Here is a 22,549-nt window from a genome sequence, read left to right as displayed (position 1 = left end):
CTGACAATGATGAGTTTGAAGCTGAACCCTTTTCAGCTGTTGGGAGCTTGTAAGTTGCTCAATATCTACCAGATTTTCTCTCTCATGCATCCATTTTGGATAAGAGGAGAGGAAGGGTTTTGTTTCTTTAAGTTCTCCTTCTCTACGCAGAAAATTGCTTCAAACTAATCTGTGCTTTGCTCTTTTAATGCCCTGAAAACATTTTTCGTTTTTGACTATTTATTCCCTAACATATCGTAGGTTAACACTCTAGCCTCTGTTTTTCAGTATTAAGCTGGGGGCTAAAGCCCAGACTATGTCCAGTTAGACTTGAGCCCACATACCTGGTCTGTCACTATTCACTTCATGACTTGATTCCAGCCATTTAATCTCACTGAGCCTCAGTTTCTTCACATGCAGGTTGGTTCTGACAACAAGTCATGGCTTTTGTGTAGATTTAATGAAATAATATTGTATGCACAAGGTGCTACTGTATTCCAGGCAAATAGTTAATGCACTAATGCTACCATGGAATACTGACTAGAATAGTGGTTAAGAATGCAGGCTCTGAAGCTAGACTGCCCGGGGTTCAAATATCAGTTCTATTTTGGACAAATTAGGTTAAACTCCCTGTACCTCAGGTTCCTGGATTGCAAATGGGAGCCCATAATTATACTGCTACATTGGATTTTTGTGAGGATTAAATGAGCTGATATGTGGGAAATGCTTAGAGTCCTTTCTGGCACGTAGCACACTATCAAAAAAAAGTGTTAGCTGTTAAGATTACAGTAGTCACAAGACTTCCCATCTGCGAAGCTGTTGCTTTCCAAATAACCTGCTCATCATCAAATCACCTTTTCTCCTCAAATGAAACACACTCAACCCGTCATTCTGATCACTCCAGTTTTCTCTCCTTCGGCAAGGGCAGCTTGCCTGAGCACCTGCAAAGGGCTTGGTAGAAGGCAGCATAGAATAAAATCCTGTGAAATGTCAAAATGTGAACAAGAAGCTGCAGGAAACACCATTCACTGCTTTACAGGGAGGGTGACCCACACATAGTCAGTTTGGACTGGATTAAAGACGATGGGAGCACCACTGTCCCCTCCCGATACAGCTAGAATTTCTTATTTACAACTGAGAAAACTGACTGATCGAATCCACAAAAGGAGATTCATAGAGATTTCATAGAGAGAAACAAAATGGAGATACCACGACACCCTAGGAGAAACACTGAAGTACTCCTGTTCCTGACTTGCCAAGTCCTGATTCCCATTCATATCTCCTTCTGGGAGACATCCCTGGATCCTTTCAAAAGTATCTCTGGTATACTTGGGCTGTTCTGAGCAGATTTCTGTTCCTTGTAAGCAAAGAGGCTTGATGAAGCCAATCTTGATGGACATGCTGGATGAGACTATGTTGCCATGTCTTAAATCCCTGCAAGGTCTTACAGCTCCTCAGAAACCACATGTTCAATGAACAGTGGACTGTAGCCCCATCACGCACGTGCACACTCACACAAAGATAATAAAGCCAAGTTTACATGTGGAAGAACATATTGAGAATTTTCTCTACCAAGAGTCACATACAAGAGATTCTTTTTTCTCACTTTCTCAGGCTGATGCACCTCTAAATGTTCTCGTTAGCTCTAGCTCTGATATCATCATGATGGAGGTGGTGAGCAAGCCCCTTCTTCCAACGAAAAAATATTTAAAAAGACCGACAGAGGAAATCCATGAAGAGTCAACTTAAGAAACAATACAAAATACACTAGTTTACAAACACTTAATTTTTTGGAACTCTTCCTTCATTCCTCAAAACCAGAAAGTGACATTTGTCAGAGAGAGCCCCTGGGATGGCAGAGTCCCAAATCAGCTCCTCCCATGAGTCACACCCCAGAACTGACAAAAGAAGGGGGCATGACATAGCAGATAGACCACTGGTCTGGGTGTGGGACCACCTGGCTTCAGGGTGGGAGTCCCCACTCTGTCACTGTGGACCCTTGGGAAAATCACTTCTCCTCTCGGACTTCAGTTTCTCTTTCCCTAAAATGGGGAGGTTGGGTTTTCACACCAGCCTGTGCCTCACAGCCACCTCAAAGCTCCCCCCATACCTCACGTGTCAGGAGCTCTGGAGTCTGTAGGAACTGGGGGTTCATGTAATTTATAAAGGCTTCTCTACTTTTTTGCCTTGTCCTAAAACAATTGGCTCACATGAGACTTTGTCCAGTCACCAGCGACTTGGAGATTCTCAGTGTGAGTTGAAATGAGGTAAAATGTACCATCTAAGAGGCTAACAGTAGCTTTACTTTCTGCTGAGAGTCTAACTTTTCCCTTGCCTTATTCCTCAGAAACACATGATTGAAATTGAATTTTGATGTTTAGACTTCAAATGCATCATTTCTCAATATATAATTAATTGTTAATGATGGCATGAAATTTAGAAAATCATGGATTCTGATTCTAAATCCTAACTCCAGCCCTTTGAGTTATTTACTTGGGAAGGGATTCCGCGTCCCCAAACCCCAGTTTCCTTGTGGGTACAATTGGGAGAGTTTGGACACATGCTCCCGAGCGTTAAGGCAGATAATTCATACAAAGCATTTATTCCTCTGACTTGCACAACATTAAAGCTCAGGGCATGTCAGCCACTATTACACTCTTCTTCTGATACTGATAGAGTCCCACGCTGACCCCACCGTGGCCTTTTAATAAGACCGCCAGAGGCTATTTGGTGTGGGACCCTTCCTTTTACTGGAAAGTGAATACCTTTTCATGACCCAGAAACAACCATCACACACTCCCAAGACCCGTGATTTGGGTCATGGGAAGAGACACTGAAACCACTGCATTGTTTATCTCCAAGGCCTTATGCAATGTTTTTCCCACTATTTTTAAGCTCCCCAGCCTTGCCTTTCCCCTACTTCAACTCCCTAACGCTCAGCCCCTTGTTCAGTTCAGCTATTTCAGTTTTGGGTTGAATGGTCTAGACAGGAACCAAAAAATGCGCAGTCTGCATATGGGTCCCCCCTGTGGGCCCCACAATTTTTCCAAAAAGAGTATAGGGACATGGGGCTGATTGACAGAGGAACTTTAATTTGATGAACTAATCCATCTAACGCACACACCACGGAACCTGGCACACCATAGTGCTTCATAAATTGTGAAAATACAGTGTTATGATTATCTGTAGACTGTAAATCCTGTGGCTTTTATTTGCTTGGCCTTCTTCTATTATTAAGAGAATATCCTGGAACCATGGCCAATAGCTCAGCTACCTTGGAGCAAAATAGGAAAGACAGTTCAGTCTGATTTGGGTGGACTTCTCTGACCCTTGACACATTTTGTTATAAACCTCCCCAGTAGTTAGCAGTAGCTGCACAACACACAAACACAAAATCTCAGTGGCATAGAGCAATAGGCACTTACTTAGTTCACATGCCCGTGAGCAGCTGATCTCATCCTCCCCGTGGCGTCAGTGAGCTAGCCTGGGCATGTCTTTCTCATAGTCATGGGGGACACACCAGAGTACACTTACACGAACAAGCACACGAACACATTTCAAGTCCCTGCTACATCCCGTCTGCTAAGATTCCATTGGCAGACATAAATCAGGTGATGATACCCAAGATCCAAAATGAAGTATATTTCTCTCATGGAAGTGTAAGAAAGGCAGCAACTATTTCTGAAAAGGAATTCTTTAATCCACTACATCACTCCAAATTCCATTAATTCCCACAGTACTCCAATACGCACTTCTGACATTCTCATATGTGATGCATGTTGGGTAGGTGCAGAAAGGGGGAAATGGTCCTTTTCTGTTCCCAGACCAGCTGGAAGGAAGTCCCTCTCTCTACCTCCTCCATGCTGCCATTTTGCATTCATTCTGCAGGCAGCTGCTTCATAATCTCTGGCCGTTGCATATACAGACATTTTGCATCTCTTGTTAAGCTGAGAAAGTCAACCAAGGCTTCTACTTATTTTGGGTCTTAGAGAGCTCTGGAGTGGCTTTCAAGGTGTTGCTAACTTTATTTCTCCTTGGAAGATTCTCCAACAATGACAATCCCCCATTGCCAGAAGCCTGGGTCCCGTTCCTGTGGTCTTGTTGCATCCTCTGCACTCTTCCATTAGGGCATTTCTGATACAGTCACTATCATGGTTGGCTCATCAGGTCGTGTGATCAGTGTTTCTAAAAGGATGGAGAGTATTCTTCTGAATCAGAATTTTCTGGGGTACTTGATATAATTCCGGTTCCCAGGCCTCACCATCAAAGGTCATATATAAAACATTTAACAACTGGGGGGAATGATACCAATCAAGCAGAACGTCACCTGCAGCCATAAGGGACTTCAGAACACTCAACTCTGCAAAACGTTACTCTTTCATTCACTGAGGAATTGCAAGGAGTCCTGGGTTAGGGTCAGGACAGTTAGTCGGATTAGGGGGTAGACAAATGTCAGAGGGACCGTCTAATAAAGTAAATAAAAATAAAAATAAAGAAGTATTTTAATATTTCAATAATCAGTTCATCTGTCCTGGTATGTTCCACTTGAACCATCTCTGATTAGTCTTATTAGTCAAACTTTCTGGGGGTGAGGTTCAGGAATCTGTATTTTCAGCAAGTTTCAAATTTTGTTCAGCCTCAGGAGTCATTACTTATCTACTTATCTTGAGCAATATTTTGTTTTTAAGTTTGATAGACACCAAAAAATTACAGATATAATAAAGATAAACCCCTTTGCATTAACTACTAGAAACCTCATAGCAAAAAGTATGACTTGCTTATCTTTAGCAAGTGGCCCACCTGGTAGTATTTTGCTGAGGTCATGAACCTGGTTCTGACCAAGGAGTTGTGAGTGGTTAATATGCTACCTCTGAACGAAAGCATTTAATTGCTGATTTGAGACCCTCCAGAGCTCTCTTCCCCTCTGAAAGCAACACTTGAGAAGGTGGTTCCTCCATCATCCTGAGTTCTGGTACAAGGCTGTGAGAACAAGAGCCCCTAACCACCCCTCAGTGGCCACAGGCATCGATGAGAAATACACTTTTGTTGTGTTAAATCACTGAGATCTCAGGGTTCTTTGTTACTACAGCAAAACTTAACCCAATTGAACTGATAACCTAATTGAAATTTAGGGTTTGGGCTCAGTGTTGCCTTTCTTCAGAGCCCTTAGCCATTGCCTAATATATCATAATAATCCTTAATTACCATCCACCGCACAGATAAGGTCAAATATAAGAAGACACACAAAAGTGCTTTGTAATCTATAAACATTTTACAAACATTTTGGAAAAGCAAGTGATTCTGTCAAACTTAATGATATTGATCTTGTCCCCTCAACAAGGCTAAGGTCTTTAGAAGAAGAGATTCTGTCCTTGAGGACTTTGAGAGCTTAGATATTTCTAGGATATACCTACCATGTTATAGGACTCCTGACAAGTTCTTAAAGAATTCTTCCCAGTCATGTGGAACTGTAAGTCCAATTAAACCTCCTTTCGTTCAAAAAAAAAAAAAAAAAGGATTCTTATAGAATTGCATTTAATGGGTGACATAGAAAATCAAGGAAATAGCTTTGTGACACAGAGTCCCTTTTTTTATTGGTTCTCATAATAATGGGAATTCTCCTGTTAAATCTTTAGAAACAAAATTGCTTCCCTTTATGTGGGACAAAAAATGGGAGCTTTCTAGCAGCCAATGTTTAGTTCCTGAGGAAGGTGTAAGAGGACGGATGGAGGTCAGAATGGACTGTCCCTGACCCCAGGGACGAGAGATGGAGTAAATCATGAATATGATCACTACTGAAGCTGAGAAAGAGCCTATTAATGTCATGTAATGAATTTCAAAAAAGATACAGTTGCACTTAGGGTATTTAAACCTTGGAGGTTTAAACTAAATCATACTTGTCACATGCACACAGTGTCACTAATGAGCTTATGTAAATATTTAATCTTCTCTATTTGCATTACTCAACCCAGCCTACCTCACCAGTCCCTTCTCCCAGCCTTCTCTAACACCATCATCCAGCCTCCTGGAACTTTGGTTTTTGTAATTTGCCATGCACTTTATGCCTCTGGCCGTAACATGTATGTTTCCCTCTGTCTGAACTTCAATCTTGCATATTTCCTTTTCTACCTACCAAACACCTACACATCCTTCAAGGCTCAGTTCAAATACATCCTCCTCTTTGGGAAACTTTGCCTGAACCATTTACAACTCCCCTGCCCTAGCAGAATTTTATTTTCCTCCTCTATGCCCCCATTACCTTGCGATCATTCCATAATTCTGGGTATCCCATCTATTTATTCAACAAATACTTATGAAATCTTGCTAGGTGCCAGTCCTGGGGCCAGGTGCTGAGTGTACAGAAGTGAATAAAAATTCTAATTATTGGTAACTGTGAGTTCATGGACAGCAAGTGTCTTATCTATTTTTTTTTAACTTCCAAGGATAATGCGTTTGTAGTCCTAAATAAATAATAAATACAGAATGTGTTCTCTTTATATCTCTTTAATGGGTGACACAGAGGTTCATGAAAATAGTTTTGTGACACAGAATCACTTTTTAGTCCACATTCTACTTCTGCTTACATCCATCAGGGCTATTTCAGTTGGAAGTAACAGAAATGAAATTCACACCACTTTAGCTACAAAAGGGAAAATACTGGCTCATAGATTCCAGTAAAGATTGACCATTGAAGCTGGGGGAAGGTCAAGGAAGGTGACTAATTTTAGGAACAATAACAGTAACAAATAGCAAATGCTATTCAGAATCTCTGTGTTTTACCTTTCTGTTTCTCTTTGCCTCTTCTGTTAATTTTCACTGTCTGCAGCCTGGTTTTCTTGGCATGGCAGGAAACATGGTCTTCAAGAACATCCAGGTTTTAGGTCTTACAGCTCCGACCACTGATGACAGACTGCTGATTTCTCCTGCTTACAGTCTGCAAAGTTCAAGGGAAGAATTCCAATTGGTTCAGCGCCAACTATTTGCCAATCCTGGAGCTAACCAGTGTTACCAGGAGATTAGAGGATGATGATTGGATAGGTTGTCTCAGATGTCCAACCCCAAACCACCAACAAACAAAGGGTTTGGGGGTAATGTAGCGCCATCAGTTTCTCAAAAGCAAAGGAAGATGGTAAACAGATTGTCACACTTTTCTGTCACTGATTCCGTCATTCAGTTAATATTCATTGCATACATACTATGTTTAATGCATCATGCTAGGATGGAATGAGAAAAATAAACAAATAATAGGCAATTACTTATCTGGTCATCTGGTAGGAGACACTAGACAGGGATTGTGGCATAGTGGTTAGAAACTTGGGGTCTAAAGCCAAAGCACCAGGATGAAAATCCCAGCTATATGATTTATGTGGCTGTGACCTTTGGCCTCTCTGATCATAGTGTCCTTCTCTGTAAAATGGGGATAAGGCTCACATCGTCTCAGGTACCAGTTGTGAGACTCAGTGAACCACATGAAGTATGTAACGTAGTGCCTGGCATGGAGTGAATACTCAGTGAGATGTTCACTATTCATTTGTGCATTCTCATACATCAGGACAGAAGGAATTATGTTTCAAAATGAAGATACATAGAGCTCAAGATTCAAAAGAACTCCAACCATTAACACTGACAATGGGGTCCATAGAGGAAGAAGAATTTGGTTTAACCTTAGTGGATAAGCAGCATTTTAATACAACAGCAGATAAATGGCATTTAAAAATAATGGACAGGCTGGGCGCGGTGGCTCATGCCTATAATCCCAGCACCTTGGGAGGCTGAGGTGGGCGGATGACGAGGTCAGGAGATTGAGACCATCCTGGCTAACACAGTGAAACCCTGTCTCTACTGAAAACACACACACACACACACACACACACACACACACACACACACAAAGAAAGAAAGAAAGAAAAAATTAGCCAGTCATGGTGACAGGCGCCTGCAGTCCCAGCTACTTGGGAGGCTGAGGCAGGAGAATGGGGTGAACCTGGGACGCAGAGGTTGCAGTGAGCAGAGATCGTGCCACGCTCACTGTACTCCAGCTTGGGCAACAGAGAGAGACTCCGTCTCAAAAAAAAAAAAAAAAAAGAATGATGGACAATTCAGGAAGAGGGAACAGCATGGACTAAAATAAGGGGATGTGAAATGAGCAGAAGATCCAGAAGTTCTAATTTGTGCAGGGTTTCTAGAGCCTACAGTTCACAGATGTATAGGGTAGGAGGTGTGGCTGTCAAGGAAGCTTGAATTGGGACTGTGAAGGGACTGAATGCCACATTAAGGGAGTTGGACTTTATCCCATAGACGGTGGGGAGCCATTGAAGGTTCTGGAGCTGAGAACTGAGTGACAAGATCTAATGCACATTAATCATTGAGTGTAGACTTATTAGAGCCTTAGTGGCCAGAAACATAAATTAGAATTCCCTTTTAATCCCCCCTTTTTGCCCCATTTTTTGCTAGAGAAATAGTTCTCTTTCATTAGAAAACAGTCATATGGATTATTATCAATGTCAACCAGTACTCGGTCCCAGTATTGAGCAGAATAGGAGATATGGGGATGGTGGCAAATTAGAGGCCATGTACCCCTCAAAAGGGAAAACTGCTTCTCAGCTTCATTCAATATTTACCAAGTAGGACTGCAGGCCCAATGTTAATAAATACTATGATGATTCTAGAAAAGTGTAAAATCTATGTTTTTATGTAAAATGTCTGTTTTTGTTTTGTTTTTCTTGTGGTCTCAATAACAACTTTTAAACTCTGTAGACTAAAGTATGTCTGTGGACTTAATTTGTCCTCACGGCCACCAGTTTGAGACCTCTGGATTCCAGTTGATTGAGAACATGTATTAATCTGGATACCTAGACACCTTTACTCTATGATCATTCCACATTTGCTGTTGAAGGACTCAGAAATAAAAACAAAGAAAGAGAATGCCATGGGCAAGAAGTATTCCCAGTTAATCAAAGAAGATATTTTAAAAGCTGAAATTTTCTAAAGTAAAATAAATAAATAAAAATAAAAACAAACTAAAACAAATGAACAAAAAAGGTACAGAGGGAGTTCTATGAGAGCCATGGGTGGGTTATTCACAGTTAGACTCGTATGCTAGGAGTAAGATTTTAAATTCTAGCTGACATTTTTCACCAAAACTACTTGATAAAGGCTAAGATCCAGTACAATGGAAAGAACTTAGGCTTTGCAGTTGGAAAATCTGCAAATTTCTAATTTTGACAAGAAGATGTGTAAGCATATCACTTACAGCAGCTTGTATCACTTATCTATTGCTAAATAACACATAACAAACAATTACAAGATATTAGCATCATATAACAATAAGCATTTATAGCTTGTGTATTTACAGGGTTCAGCTGATCTTGGTTGGCCTTGTTCATTTATTTTCAGGTTTATTTCTTTCCACATCTCTCACCCTCCTCCTTGCACTGGCAGCCTAGCCTGCCTTTATTTTTCTCATGGTGATGGGAGAGCTGCAGGAGAGGAGGGAGAGGCATATAAGCCCTCTTGAAGCCATGGCTCACACCCAGCAAACCACTGCCTTTTAAAAAAATTACCCAAAGTAAGTTGCTTGGCAGAAGGCCTGGACGTATAGAGGTGTGAACAATTTTTGCAACGTACATCACAAAACAAAACTGAAGATGGCTTAGAGTCAACCAACTTAGAATGGGGAAATAAATCAGGTTGCAGTCTCAAAGTGAAATACATTACAGCAATAAAGAAAATGAATGCACCACAGCATCATTCAGCAATATAGATGAATCTTACAAACCTATGATTGCGAAAAGACAGGCAAATTCAAATAAATAAATACAATATGCATCTATTCCTGTGACATTCAAAAAGAAGCAAAACTAAACAGTATTGTTTATGAAAACTCATATAGGTAGTAAAATCATAAAATGAAGGAAGACAATGGCTACCAGAAAAGTCAAAACAGTGCCTCTATCTATTCCGGGTGTCCTGATTAGAAAGGAGAACCCACGGGAGATGCAGATACCTATATCTTGACCTGACAGTAATTCAGGCAGTGACTTCACAATTGTTTGTTAAACCGTGCTTTCATATTTTAGGCATTTTTCTGTATGGGCATTATAGTTTACCACAGTTGGATTTTTAAAGTTCAGATCTAAATCAAAATGCAAAAATAAAAGTTATGTTACCCATAACATCCAATTTTGCTATTTAACCCTGATGTGCCGGGAGGCGGCTACATCACCTCTGAACATCTGTTTTGTCTTTGGTGACAGTAGAATGATAACAGTCTCACTTGAGCTTGTTCCAAGGGGTAGATAAAAAGATGCCTAGAAGAGAATTTTTTCAATAGTGGTAAACTAGATGCAAAGGTGGAAAATATTGGTATTTGACATGTAGATGAGAGGAAGACTTTAGTTCTGAATTCTGTTTCCTAGTAATGCTCTTGGCATTTTCTCTCGTTTGTTTCAAGGAGAGAAAGAAGGCAGTGGAAGAACTCAAACCCAAGCCTATGTAATTCCCAAGTAACTAACTCAAGAGGAAGGAGGGTCTGGATATGCATAAAGCATCCAAGTCTCCAAATGTGAGCCACATGGCTCTCTCTGCCTCAAGCCTGTGTGGGAGCCCCCTGGTAAAATTGGGATTCAACTGAATACCCAGTACTTGAGTGATTTCCTGAGGTCACAGCCTCTACCACCCCTATGTGAGGAAGATGGGGCTGGGAAGCTCCTAACTGCGAAAGTCAGAACCATCACAGTGGTTATTTACACTGGGACTCGCAGCGTGATGCTGGGGTCCTTAAGCTGATGCAGGAGAGGAGTTTGGCGCAAACAGCCACATGACACTGGGCTTCTTTCCATTCTGCCTGTCAGATGGACCTAGGTCCCAGTGGGAGGTCTACCCCCATAGCAAATGGTTATCTTTAAACCCATCCTTCACCCTCTTATCAGTGGAGGAATGTGGGAAGACTGCAGGTATTAGCTGTGTAGGCATTTGGGATTTTGTGCGGGTTAAGTGTGTGGGAATGGGAGGCTTATAGGCCTTCAACACATTCGCAAATCAAGTGAGTGTAATCTGCCCCAGCAGAGGTCCCTGAAAGAAAGTGTAACTTTCTCAGACTGCACAGATACCGCAAACAAGAACTAACATTTTCGTGTCCTTGCTTTGTGCAAACACTGTCTTAACAGACTCACATGAACAACCTCACTGAATCTTCACCCAACACTTTTTAGCCGGTAGTAGCCAGGTACTATTGTTACCCCTTTTTAACAGAAAAATGAGCCAGGAGGAATTGACATAGAAGCCTGAGGTCACACAGGTAGATGGCAGATTATGGATCTCACAGGTGTATCCATGCGGTGGACAGCCTTGGTTTGAGCAGCAATGAGAGGGGGAACACGGAGAAGTTGGAAATGGGTACAGAATGATGACTGTCGCCAACTTTCCAGGCCTTTATTTAGTGGCTTTACTATTGTATAGGCATCACACACATACACACAGACAGACACAGACACAAACACAAACACATTTCCAAATTTAAGTAGAAAACCCGTTCCAAAAGCAACTATACAGAAGTGATTCTTTGATTCTCCCACTGTTTCAGATCATTGGCTCCAATATTTACTGTCTTTGGTGCATAAAATAGAGAAATTGAGATATAGCATTTGCTGTCAACCAAGGTTACTATATTATTTTCTAGCCCATTTTGGGTCCAAGAGTTATATGTCATCTGCTTTCAAAGGTTCCCTTTCTTGCTAGAAAGGAAGTTTTTGGAATAATCATTTAGAGCAGGTAGGACCCCACCTCTGCCCCCAAGCTCATACGGGCTGGAAAGACTTCTTTCCCACCCCTCACCCTCCCCCACCACAGCTGCGGGGGCCTGGTCCTCTCTGCTTTATAGAGAAAGGGAATTCCAAGGAGAACCTCGGCTGGTTTATTTTTAATTGTTGACCTCCAAGGCCTTCTGTTTGCATCTGTTTATTAAATTGCGAGCTCAGCTGTGAAATGCCCTTTATGGTGTTGTTTTATTGGTGGACCATTCAGGGACCCAGCGCCACACAAACAGGATAAATATTTTTCTTTGCAGCACACACCCCACGTTGGGGGCCACGGAACAAGGGAAGCGAGGATCCCGTTTGTTTACGAGCTCCGATTCATTCATTACTTGGCGAGGAGCTGTGAAATGTAAACCTCACATTCCGAAGGACAATCGCAGGGCCAGCTTGAACTCATTTGGAGGTGTGATGTTCCACTCCAAAGGAGGCTGTTAATTTTATTGACCAAATTTGGAAAGTGGGAGCTCCAAAATTAAATAGGGCCTTTGGAAAAGAAATGAACGTTTAGGTTTCTGAAAGACCTAGAGAATGGTTACATGGTCTTGTTTTTTGGTTTCTTTTCCCTGTAGGAAACTTCAGAGGCCAGTGCTGTTTAGAAAGCATGAAGTGAAATTGCTGTCCCCCCATCTTCTAGTTTTAAAAGATTTTATTTCCCTATGAGAGGTTTGTTCTTATTAATGATAGCAACCTTCGTAGCGCATTTAGCACTCTGCTTTAAACATATATCATCTGTAGTAATCCACACAGTTATTATCTGAAGCTCACATCATTGTTGACCTCGCATTACAGTTTCGAAAATGAAGAGAATGCAGAGAAACCTTTGCCTGGAGCCCTACAGCTAGTGTGGACAGAGAGAAAACTGAAAACTAGGTCTACCCTGACACGAGAACCTGGGTTCCTTAACCGCCCCACCCTCCTGCCTCTCTCTCTGCCGTTTTTGTGTAACGAAAAATTTGACTTTCCCAGTGCTTTAGAGAGAACTAAAGTTTCCAACAGTTACTAAGCAGCTGCGGGCTGCAGATACCCCCTGCTTTGATGCGCACAGAACAAAAAAGGCCGGACTTACTGAAAGATTTCAAAAGCCACGCAGTGTCTTCACTGCCACTGTGCCCCCAACCATATAGGGTCCTCAAGGAAAAAAGACATTTAACGCCAAAAGTCTCCTTTGGGGTTCCCAGACCTCCGTTTTACTCTCTTTATGCCTGGAATGAAAGAGTAAAATCAAACCCAGTGCGGCAGATTCACGCGCTCAGTTTGAGATGGCACAGCTCATTCGGGATTTAAGGGGGGTGTTTGCCCAAAGCTAACCTTGAACTGGGCCACAGAATCAGTGGGTTCATGTCAATATTTGGACTTTAAGAAGGGCTGGTTTATAACTGTTCAGAACTGTCTCTGAACTGGGCTTTGAATCCCACATTTGCCGTGTTCTTCCAAGGCCTTGTTCTTTTCTGAGGGGCAAAGGCTATTTGGCGAGATTTTCTTTAGAAGGGTTGCTGGGGACAATGACGGAAAAGGAGCGCAAATTCAGAATATCACAATGTGATATGGAAAAAAATGTAAACCATGTTACAAAAGCCCTGTCATCAAGAAATGTTATTGTTGTTTGAATGGTAGGAACCATCTGGGTCTCTCTTAATGACCGGGGGCCCCTCTGGGGTACAGATGCTTCTTTTGTTATTGGTGCGATCTTGTAAATAGTTAAAATATTTACCAAGGCACCTCTGAGCTGGAGCTATCCCATTTTATTATTTATACCTTTTCAGAGGGACAAAAATGGAGGTGTCCACTAAACGTGATGGATTAGGCTTATAAACAGCCATTATGGCCGTCAAACCTCACATGTCAGCTCCCCCTTTGTGTCTGCGCATTTCTAAGCTAACCAGTGATCCATGCATAAGATAGAAGGTTAAGAATGCGCAGAGAAAAGGAGTGTTGACTCCAAGCAAGATGTATCTTCTGCTGATTAGAAATACAGCTGTAGAAAGTGAGGGGGACGCCGGGCAAGAGGCGAGAAAAAGGGACTTGTGTGTGCATGAGTGTGTGCGTATGCATGTGTGTGTGTGTGCGTGCGCGTGTGTGTGTTTGCAGGCAGAAGGGAGAGAACTGCGGAGGTGGAGAAGTCACTGCAACCTGACACGCTGCATTTCAGTTCTCACAATTTGAGGATGAAAACCTGCAAGGCCTCTACCTGCCAGCATCCCTCAGCTGTTGCCTTAAGTGACTGCAGCTGGCTTTTGTTTTCCCAAGATAAAAATCAGGAAATGCAAAAATTAAATAGGATTTGAGAAGAAAAAAGATGGGCCCTGGGTAAGAAGAAAAAGAGCAAGCCAGCAGGTACCAAGACTCGTTGACAGAGGGATATCCCATCTTGTCGTCATTAAGTTTTAAAAAATCTTAAAATAGGGTGAGGCGAGTGGCGACCCATGTGGCAGATGATCCTGTGCAATGCCTAGGAGCTAAACTGGAGTGACTTATTCACAAAAGTGAGATTTGAAAATCCTAGATAAAGTTAGATGGAAAGGAAAAGGAGGTATTTTTAAATCAAACTACTTTATAATTCATAAAAGCATGCATTGTCAATCCAATTAATGAAAGGAACCAAAGTAACTTGTCTTGCAGGTAAAGAGGTGAATGTAAATTATGTTATTTTTGGCCATGATGGCTGCACATGTGTTGGAAAAAGTTTCTGTCAAAAACTGGCTTCCATTATATTTTTACCCTTAAGTCCCAGCTCCTTTAATCTCTGAGAGTTTGTCTCTGATTTCCTGCCATGCCACAAACTCCAGCCTACAAATTCATCCCTCACTCTCTCTCAGAGAGAAGCTGTGGAATTAATAGGCAAAGGAGTTCATGCTTTTGAAAAGATCAGGCACGGAGTGGCTGAAATATCATCTAGCCACTCTAAATGTAGATTGGAATTTTCATTTTGGTAAAGCATTTCCTAGCCATCTCCTCTAGAAATCTAAATAGGAAATGATGACCTCATTTATGTATGTATTTATTTATATAGTTATTTATTCACTGTGGGACTTGGATCAAAACTTACTGATGTAACAAACAGAAAATTATATTGATCTGCCGTTTTGCAAAGAAAGGAGAAAAGAACATTTGGAAAACACAACGACCTAAGCAAACTTCCTCTTTTGACTCAGAGGGCTGTTCCATCCTAAAAGTCCCTCTTTGGGTCTCTGGTCACCTTAAAGCATCTCCTAGAGAAAGCCCCTCTGCCTTCAGGCTGGTGTCTGCCACATTAGTATGCTGGTGCACCAACTAATTTGCCTCTATAAATGCTGGGATCTGAATCACGCCACTGTTGTGGCCAGAGACTAAATTTCTCTCATCACTCTCTTTGGAGGAAAAGAAAGAAAGAAAAAGAAACACACACACACACACACACACACACACACACGTTTTCTAAACAACATTCTTACTCAAGCTACACTCACTGACATTACAAGCCCAGTGGATCACGATCTGGCTCATTAAGAAGCATGGTCTATGAAATGAACACTCAATAAAACTCCCATAAGACAGTAATTTTACTTTTTGTTCACAATTATAAGTAATAATAATAATTCTTATCAGCCCACCCTCACATAACAAACACAAAAGCCTAACTAGGCTCACTCGATGGCCCCTTTGGCAAATTCTAAAAAGCAACCACAGGAGTATGCCTTACAGCTGATTCCTCCTCTACTTAATCTCTCCCATTCATGAATGAATTCGAATTTTCTGTAACTCAGAATATGTTAATTAAGCAAGAAGAACTTGGAAACTTAAACTGTTATACCAGGCAGTTTGGCTAAACATTGTATATGTTTATACAAAAATGAATGGCATATATGTTGTGCATCACATAGTTCATAGGACCCTCAGATGTATAGAAACCACTAATTGAATTGCTCCCATGGCCCCTGCTCTCCTAATAACACACACACACACACACACACACACACACACACACACACACACACACACACACAAAACTATATTGAAGCCTAAAAACACCACAACACCTCCAGAAGGCATATTTTTCTGTCCTCTTAGCCACAGGCAGCTACTTTAAGAACGGCTCTCACTATTTTCATAAGAAACAGGAAAGACTTGAGTTCCCACTGACAGCCCTTTCTCTTTCCATCTGCTCTGAAGCTCTCAAATATTCCTGAGAAGAGCCTTTCTGCTTGCTTGTCTGTTTGGTTTGAGACAGGGTCTCCCTCTGTCACCCAGGCTGGAGTGCAGTGGCAGGATCATGGCTCACTGCAACCTTGACCTCCAGGGATCAAGCAACCTCCAACCTCAGCCTCCTAAGTACCTGGAACTACAGGCATGAACCACTATGCCACCACACAGAGCTTATTTATTTATTTCTTTGTTTATTTATGTAGCTACAGGGTTTCACCATGTACCCCAAGCTGATCTTGAACTCCTGGGCTCAAGCAATTCTCCCATCTCCGCCTCCCAAACACACTCCCAAAGTGTTAGAGTTACAGATGTGGGCCACTGTGTCAGGTAAGAAGAGCCATCTCTAGAAGCCCGTCTGGCCTCTGTCTACTTTAGGGATGCTGGGTATCTGACCAAATCACCCGTTTAAAAAGAAAAATCCTCAGATAGGATTGTCAGATTTTGTAGATAAAAATATGGGATGTCCCAGTTCAACTTGAATTTCAGGTAACCAAATAATTTGTTAGTATAATTCCATCCCCATATAATATTTAGTGTATACTTCTCTAACTCCACTACCCTGAGAAAGCCCGAGCGTGGTGACTCCAGGAGAGTGACTCACCCTGGCATCTTATTTCTTACTTTGTGATTTTAATTAACAAAGAAAGTGCTGAGTGACACCACAGATGTCCAGGTTTCTCAAGGAGACACAACAGCTCTCTGAGGAAGGTGTCTCAATGTGGGGCAGGAAGGCAGAAGCAGACCATTAGAGGCTGCCCCCAGCAACAAACCAGAGCTCACACCTAGTCTCCAGTATTGCCCACAGCCCAATGAGGTCAGACTTTTATTATCTCCATTTTACAGATAAGAAAACTGAGATACAGTTTCCAAAGCCAGGCAGGTATAGCACAGAGATTTTGCCCCACAGAGTCTGGCTTGAGAGTCTACACTTAAAATACAAATAATACCAAGCCAGAACATAAACAATGTAATTTTCCAAAGGACCTAAACTGCACACGTATGCTAAAATGGAAATGGCTGCAGCATCATTGCCTGCACCCGCCCCTGCCTCTCCCCGTGAGCTGTGAGTGCCTGGACCATGCTTGGCCAGCCCAGTGAGGAATCCAGTCCTGGAAACATGGTGGGGAGAAACGTGCATGAACCCCAGAGAGGAATTGCACAATGCGGGGGGCGAAGGGGGGTGCCCTGTTATGCCCCCACCAGAGTCCTCCCCACCGCCCACCTCATTTCTCCCAACCTACAGGGGCAGAGAGCAATGAAAAATATTGAGAATGCAGGCTTAAATGAGGAACTCTGGCTAAAAAATCTTTTTTCTAATTTAAAGACCACCCAGGTGTGTGCTGGTCTGTCCCCATTTTAGGGTCTTTGCCTCTTGCTTTTCAGCAAGAAAAGAAACAGATGTGATCCCCATTCATCCCTAATGGAGACAGAAGGGGAGGGAGGACCCGGGCAGTGGGGGGTGGGGGGAGCGCAGGGCTCAGGGCTGTCTCTGGCCTGGAAATTCTGTCTTGTAGGAGGGGGACAGTAACATCCACAGGGTTTAAGCCTGCCTGTATCTGTCACCTGTCAGCTCAAAGTCCAGCACCTAGTAGGCAATCAGTACGCATATGTTCAATCACCTTAAAATTAAATAATGCAATCAAAAGTCTTGGTGGTGCCCAGGGCATGGGCTGGTGACTGGCCTGGCCTTGGGACTTGGAGCCTGACCACAGGAGTCTCACTTGGTTGGAGTCACCAGTTGATGGGTTGGGGGTGGGGTGCTGGCTTCCCCTCACTCCCACCCTGGACTGGGTCAGCTCTGAGTGTCCTGAACAATTATCCCCAAAGGGGAAAAAAAGTCCTGTTCAACAAATCCTCAACTTTTGTCTCCTCCGGGGCTGCAGACCGTGGTACCTCTTATTCAGCCCTCCCTCTCCCCCATCCTGTGCCTGGGACTCTCTGTGGTTATGAGTCAATGATCAGACAGGAAAAGGGCACGCTTACTATAGGGGAGGAGGATTCAGCAGGGCTCTGGGCTTTGATGCCGGTTCTTTTACATCCTGAATGCATGAAAGGCTATGGGAGGGAGAGGAAGAAATATAAAAGCAGAAAGGAAGAAAATGTTATTAAAAGAAAGTTGAAGGGGAAAAGAAGTGCCTGGCTTGAAATGTTGTTAAGTATCATCGACAAATATCTCCAGGAGACAAAAGCTAGTTAAAAACTGAGTTGAGATAAGCCATCTCCTTCAGTGACTCATCTTCCTAGGGAATAATGGCAAAGAGGCAGTGTTTAGGAGGGAACTGATGTGCAAATAGCAGTGTCCCTGAAGCTGGGGTTAATTACAGGAAGGACTTCCAGGGTAATTGTCGATACATAACACTGGCAGCAGAGCCTTGCATCACAGGCCAGGAAGGCAGCTCTCCGCCATTTGAAAACGGTCCCCAGACACTGTCCCAGAGACAGGGGGCTGGGCGGCTCCCCAAATGGGTTCTTCAGAGAAGCCTCATGCCCGGGGCCGTGTTGCTTTGTGGGCTGACCCGGCTTCCCTACCACCCTAGTCCAAGAATGCTCCCACTCAGTCCAGCCCCTGAAAATGTATCTGTAAACAAACCAGAAATAAAGTGTTGTTTGCCATGCTGTTGGAAATTAACAACTTCAGTCCAAGGATTGGCAAGCAGCACCTCCAAACCATCAGCTAAGTCAAGTCTGGCTGTGGAAAATGGAGATTATTATCTATCTTGGAGAAACCATTTTTGTACCAGGAGGTATCTCAAGCAGCTCTGCCTTGCATCATGTCCTCCGCCCCGCAATTTTTTTTTTTTTTTTTTTTTTTTTTTTTTTGAGATGGAGTCTCGCTCTGTCACCCAGGCTGGAGTGCAGTGGTACGATCTCAGTTCACTGCAACCTCTGCCTCCCGGGATCAAGTCCTTCCTGTAGCTGGAACTACAGGCGCATGCCACTACGCCCAGCTATATAAATTTTTTTTTGTATTTTTAGTAGAAACAGGGTTTCACCATGTTGGCCAGGCTGGTCTCGATCTCTTGACCTCGTGATCCACCCGCCTCGGGCTTCCAAAGGGCTGGGATTACAGGCGGGAGCCACTGTGCCCAGCCACATCATGCCCCCTTTAAGAGATGAAATCATGCATTATATCCATATGGGCAAGGACAACTTGTGATAATTGAAACCCACCCCATTCTGGGCAGGTTTGCAATGGGGACAGGATACCTGAATTAGAAGGAGGAGGCTGGGAAGCACTGAGAACTGTCCATTGAAAGGAAGAAGAAGGCTACATAAAAAAAAGCACTCACCAGCCAGCTCCCTATGCAGTGGCTCTCTGATACACACTGATAAAATTTCAAAGGATGCTGAAAGAGCTCAGCCTCCTCTGCTCCTCCTCAGAACGATAAGGGTGGGGGCTTTTTCCAACTCTCTACAAGCATCTTTTGACAATTCCGCAAAGGCAGTTTCTCAGTGAGGGGCATAAAGCAGATTCTGAGATCAAAGGGCTGCAGCTGGTAAAAACAGAGAGAAGATGCAGAGAAAGTGGCCAGAGTGCTAAGATCAGCCACCAACCTCCTGATCCAGGCCTCAGTTTCCCCATCTATGAAATGATGGGCTAATCAAGATGATGTCTCAGCCCTCACAACTGATTTTCTGAAACTTGGGAGCTCCTCAAACAGGTAATCTGACCCTGAGGATAGGGACCTATTTCACAGTCTCCTTTCTCTCTCCTACCACCTTGAATAATGCCTTTACCATAGTAAGAACTTAATAAATAAATATTTTGAATGGATCCATGCATGTGTGATGGGGTGACCTCTGCGGCTCTTTCTTTGTCTTTTAAAATAAAAGATTTATGGGCCAGTATTTGGGGAGGTGGTACTTCTCTTTCTTTCAGTCTTATAGAGTTGCTTCCAAAGACGAAATAAGAATGAATGACTGTAACAGCTAATATTTTTTGTGCTCAAGCACATTGCATACTTATTCTATCTCAAAACTTTCCTGTGTGGAGTGGTTGCTATCATCCTCACGCCACAGGTGAGGAAATGAAGACACAGAGACTAAGGGATGAGACATTCCGCAGTGTGTCAGCCCTAGCTCCTTTTGATGAAGAGTCCTTGTGTTTAAGCATCTTCCTTGACTGCAGGGAGTCTTGCTGTGACCCCACCACTGGCTTGCTGAGTGCCTTGGGTAAGTCAGTGTCCCTACCCAGTTAAAAAGTGCCCCTCTTGGCCAGGCATGGTGGCTCACGCCTGTAGTCCCAACACTTTGGGAGACCGAGGTGGGCGGATCATGAGGTCAGGAGTTCAAGACCAGCCTGGCCAACATGGTGAAACCACATCTCTACTAAAAATACAAAAATTAGCTGAGCGTGGTTGTGGGTGCTTGTAATCCCAGCTACTCAGGAGGCTGAGGCAGGAGAATCGCTTGAGTCCAGGAGGCGGAGGTTGCAGTGAGCTGAGATCGTGCCATTGCACTCCAGCCTGAGTGACATAGCAAGACTCCGTCTCAAAAAAAAAAAAAAAAAAAAAAAAAAAGTGCCTCTCTTGAGCTAGTGGATATCCCTGCTTCCTTCCCAGACTGGCATTTCAGACTTTTTTGTTCACCCCTCAGTTCTCAGCTCAAATGGGCCCTCCTTAGGAAATTCTTCAATTCTGCCCTGCCCCATCCACTTCCAAGTAAGGCAAACCCTTATTGTAGACTGTCCTTTTCACTTATCTGTCTATATATTTATGTGAGTATTAAATTCATGGTCCTCTTTTCCACTACACTGCAAGCCTTCCTGTTGCTCATGTCTGTCTTGTTCATCACAGTACTACATCCCTGGCAATTTATCCCCAGACAAGTGCCTGCCATGAAGCCAATGCTCAAAAAATATTTGCCAAACCTTTGCAGAGGCCTCCAATGACTGTGAAATGCACAGACCAGGGAGGGCCAGTTTCCATGCCATGAGGAAGTGCATAACCCTAACTTGTTAGAGCAGCAAACTAAGAACCCCTGGAGCCTTAGAAGAGGATGTTGACAGTTAAAAGCAAGGCAAAACCAAATCACTTTGCAATCTCTTGCTTAGGAAGAGATGAGCAATATTTGTCTAGAGGGGAGCGAGTTCTCCTGCAGATATTCCCCAAGCGTGGTGATGGGAGAGCTGCTCAGCTTGTCTTTTTTTACACAGGCTGAGATGCAGGTGGAACTTGGAAGTGTCTGGTATCAAAATGCTGCTTGGGTAATTGAGCTACCCAAGCCTGTCTGGCGAGGAGGGGGATGCCATTCGGGATGCACACCATCCCCCAGGAACAGATCGTAGCAACCAAGCATGCCCCGAGGAGGGGGGTGCCTTTCTGGTTGTACACAAGAGCCAATAATGAAACACAATGAAGAGGCCTCCCTCCCAGCTGGTTGTGCACGCCCCATTCAGTTGGCTGGGATGGCCGTCTCCCTTTTAAGCGGACTCTCTCTTCCCCCTCGCCGCCTCCTCCTTGCTTGGTCCTTTAGTCACATACCAGACACGTCTCACAGAGCAGACCCGAAACTCCAGGTGGCAGAATCACAGTTTCATATAAATTAGGCGGGGTAATGCTGTTCAGACACATTTTTTTGTCTAAATCATGCAAAAATAGAACTTTCTCAGGGGCATAAATCTGGCCCAAATCTAAACCTGAATGTGCAATTGACTGGTATAGTTTATAGTACAAACATGGAATTATCTGGAAGTCTTCTACTTCCAAAGACCATAGCCCATTTTTTATCCAATCTGAAAGAAATTATTTATTTGCCATCTTTAAAAAATGCAAAAGTTGGTGCATGGCAAAGGGACCAGATGCAAGCCGTGATTCAACAGAAAAATGTGTCCTGCCCCAAACAGACACATACATCGCCCAGTGTGATGTAACATGAATCCCACAACTATGTACCAAGGGCACAGAAGTTTGGGCATTTAGCCTCTTTAAGGTAGATGCCTGCTCTGTTTTTCAAAATGGGAAAGAAAGGCAAAGAGAGGAAAAAAGTTGAAGACATAGAAGAAGAAAAAGAAACAAAAAAATAGCTTCACAACACAGTCAACAAAGAATCCAACACCCTCTAAATAATTGTCCATTAGGTATTATATATTGCATATTATTACATATATATTGTGTAATATAATAAGAGCATTGTTTTGCTGAAATCAAAGGAAGACAGTTTCTTCAAAACTTTATTTTTTTCACTTATCCCTATCCCTTTACTTTCAAAGTCATTGAGTAAATATGATGATCTTAAAGTTTTGATTCTAGGGTAGAGAGAGCTGTCCTAGTTCTCATGAATTTTACACCGCAATTTGGGAGTGTGAGCACCCACATTGAAGGACAGTCATCACTAATCAATACCTTTTCCCCCCACTCCGTGGGATGGCCTTGGGAAATTTAAAATGGCAAAAAAAAAAATGGTAATATCCTCTCTCACAAGTTGTTTAAATTATCCTGGCACTTTGCCATCAAACTAGTTTCATGCAATTCACAGTGACTTCAAAGAGTGCAGAAGAACAACCTGAGGGCTGCATTTCCGAAATAAATATATATATGTCAGCAGCAAGGAGGTGGGGGAAATGTTTCCTT

At 42.9% G+C, this 22,549-nt stretch overlaps 1 long non-coding RNA gene across 2 annotated transcripts in view; it reads right to left on the bottom strand.

The window, feature by feature from the left end:
• Window positions 1–22,549, bottom strand: part of LOC105492270 (uncharacterized) — a 111,200-nt gene that overhangs the window by 76,920 nt on the left and 11,731 nt on the right. For both annotated transcript variants that reach the window (XR_011616438.1, XR_011616437.1), the window contains exon 3: window positions 6,760–6,913. This is a non-coding gene — a long non-coding RNA (uncharacterized lncRNA). The remainder of the gene's footprint in view (window positions 1–6,759; window positions 6,914–22,549) is intronic.

This window comes from Macaca nemestrina, chromosome 18 (genome assembly GCF_043159975.1).
Source record: "Macaca nemestrina isolate mMacNem1 chromosome 18, mMacNem.hap1, whole genome shotgun sequence".
Taxonomy (NCBI): Eukaryota; Metazoa; Chordata; class Mammalia; order Primates; family Cercopithecidae; genus Macaca; species Macaca nemestrina.
This window is presented reverse-complemented; position numbering and strand designations above follow the sequence as displayed.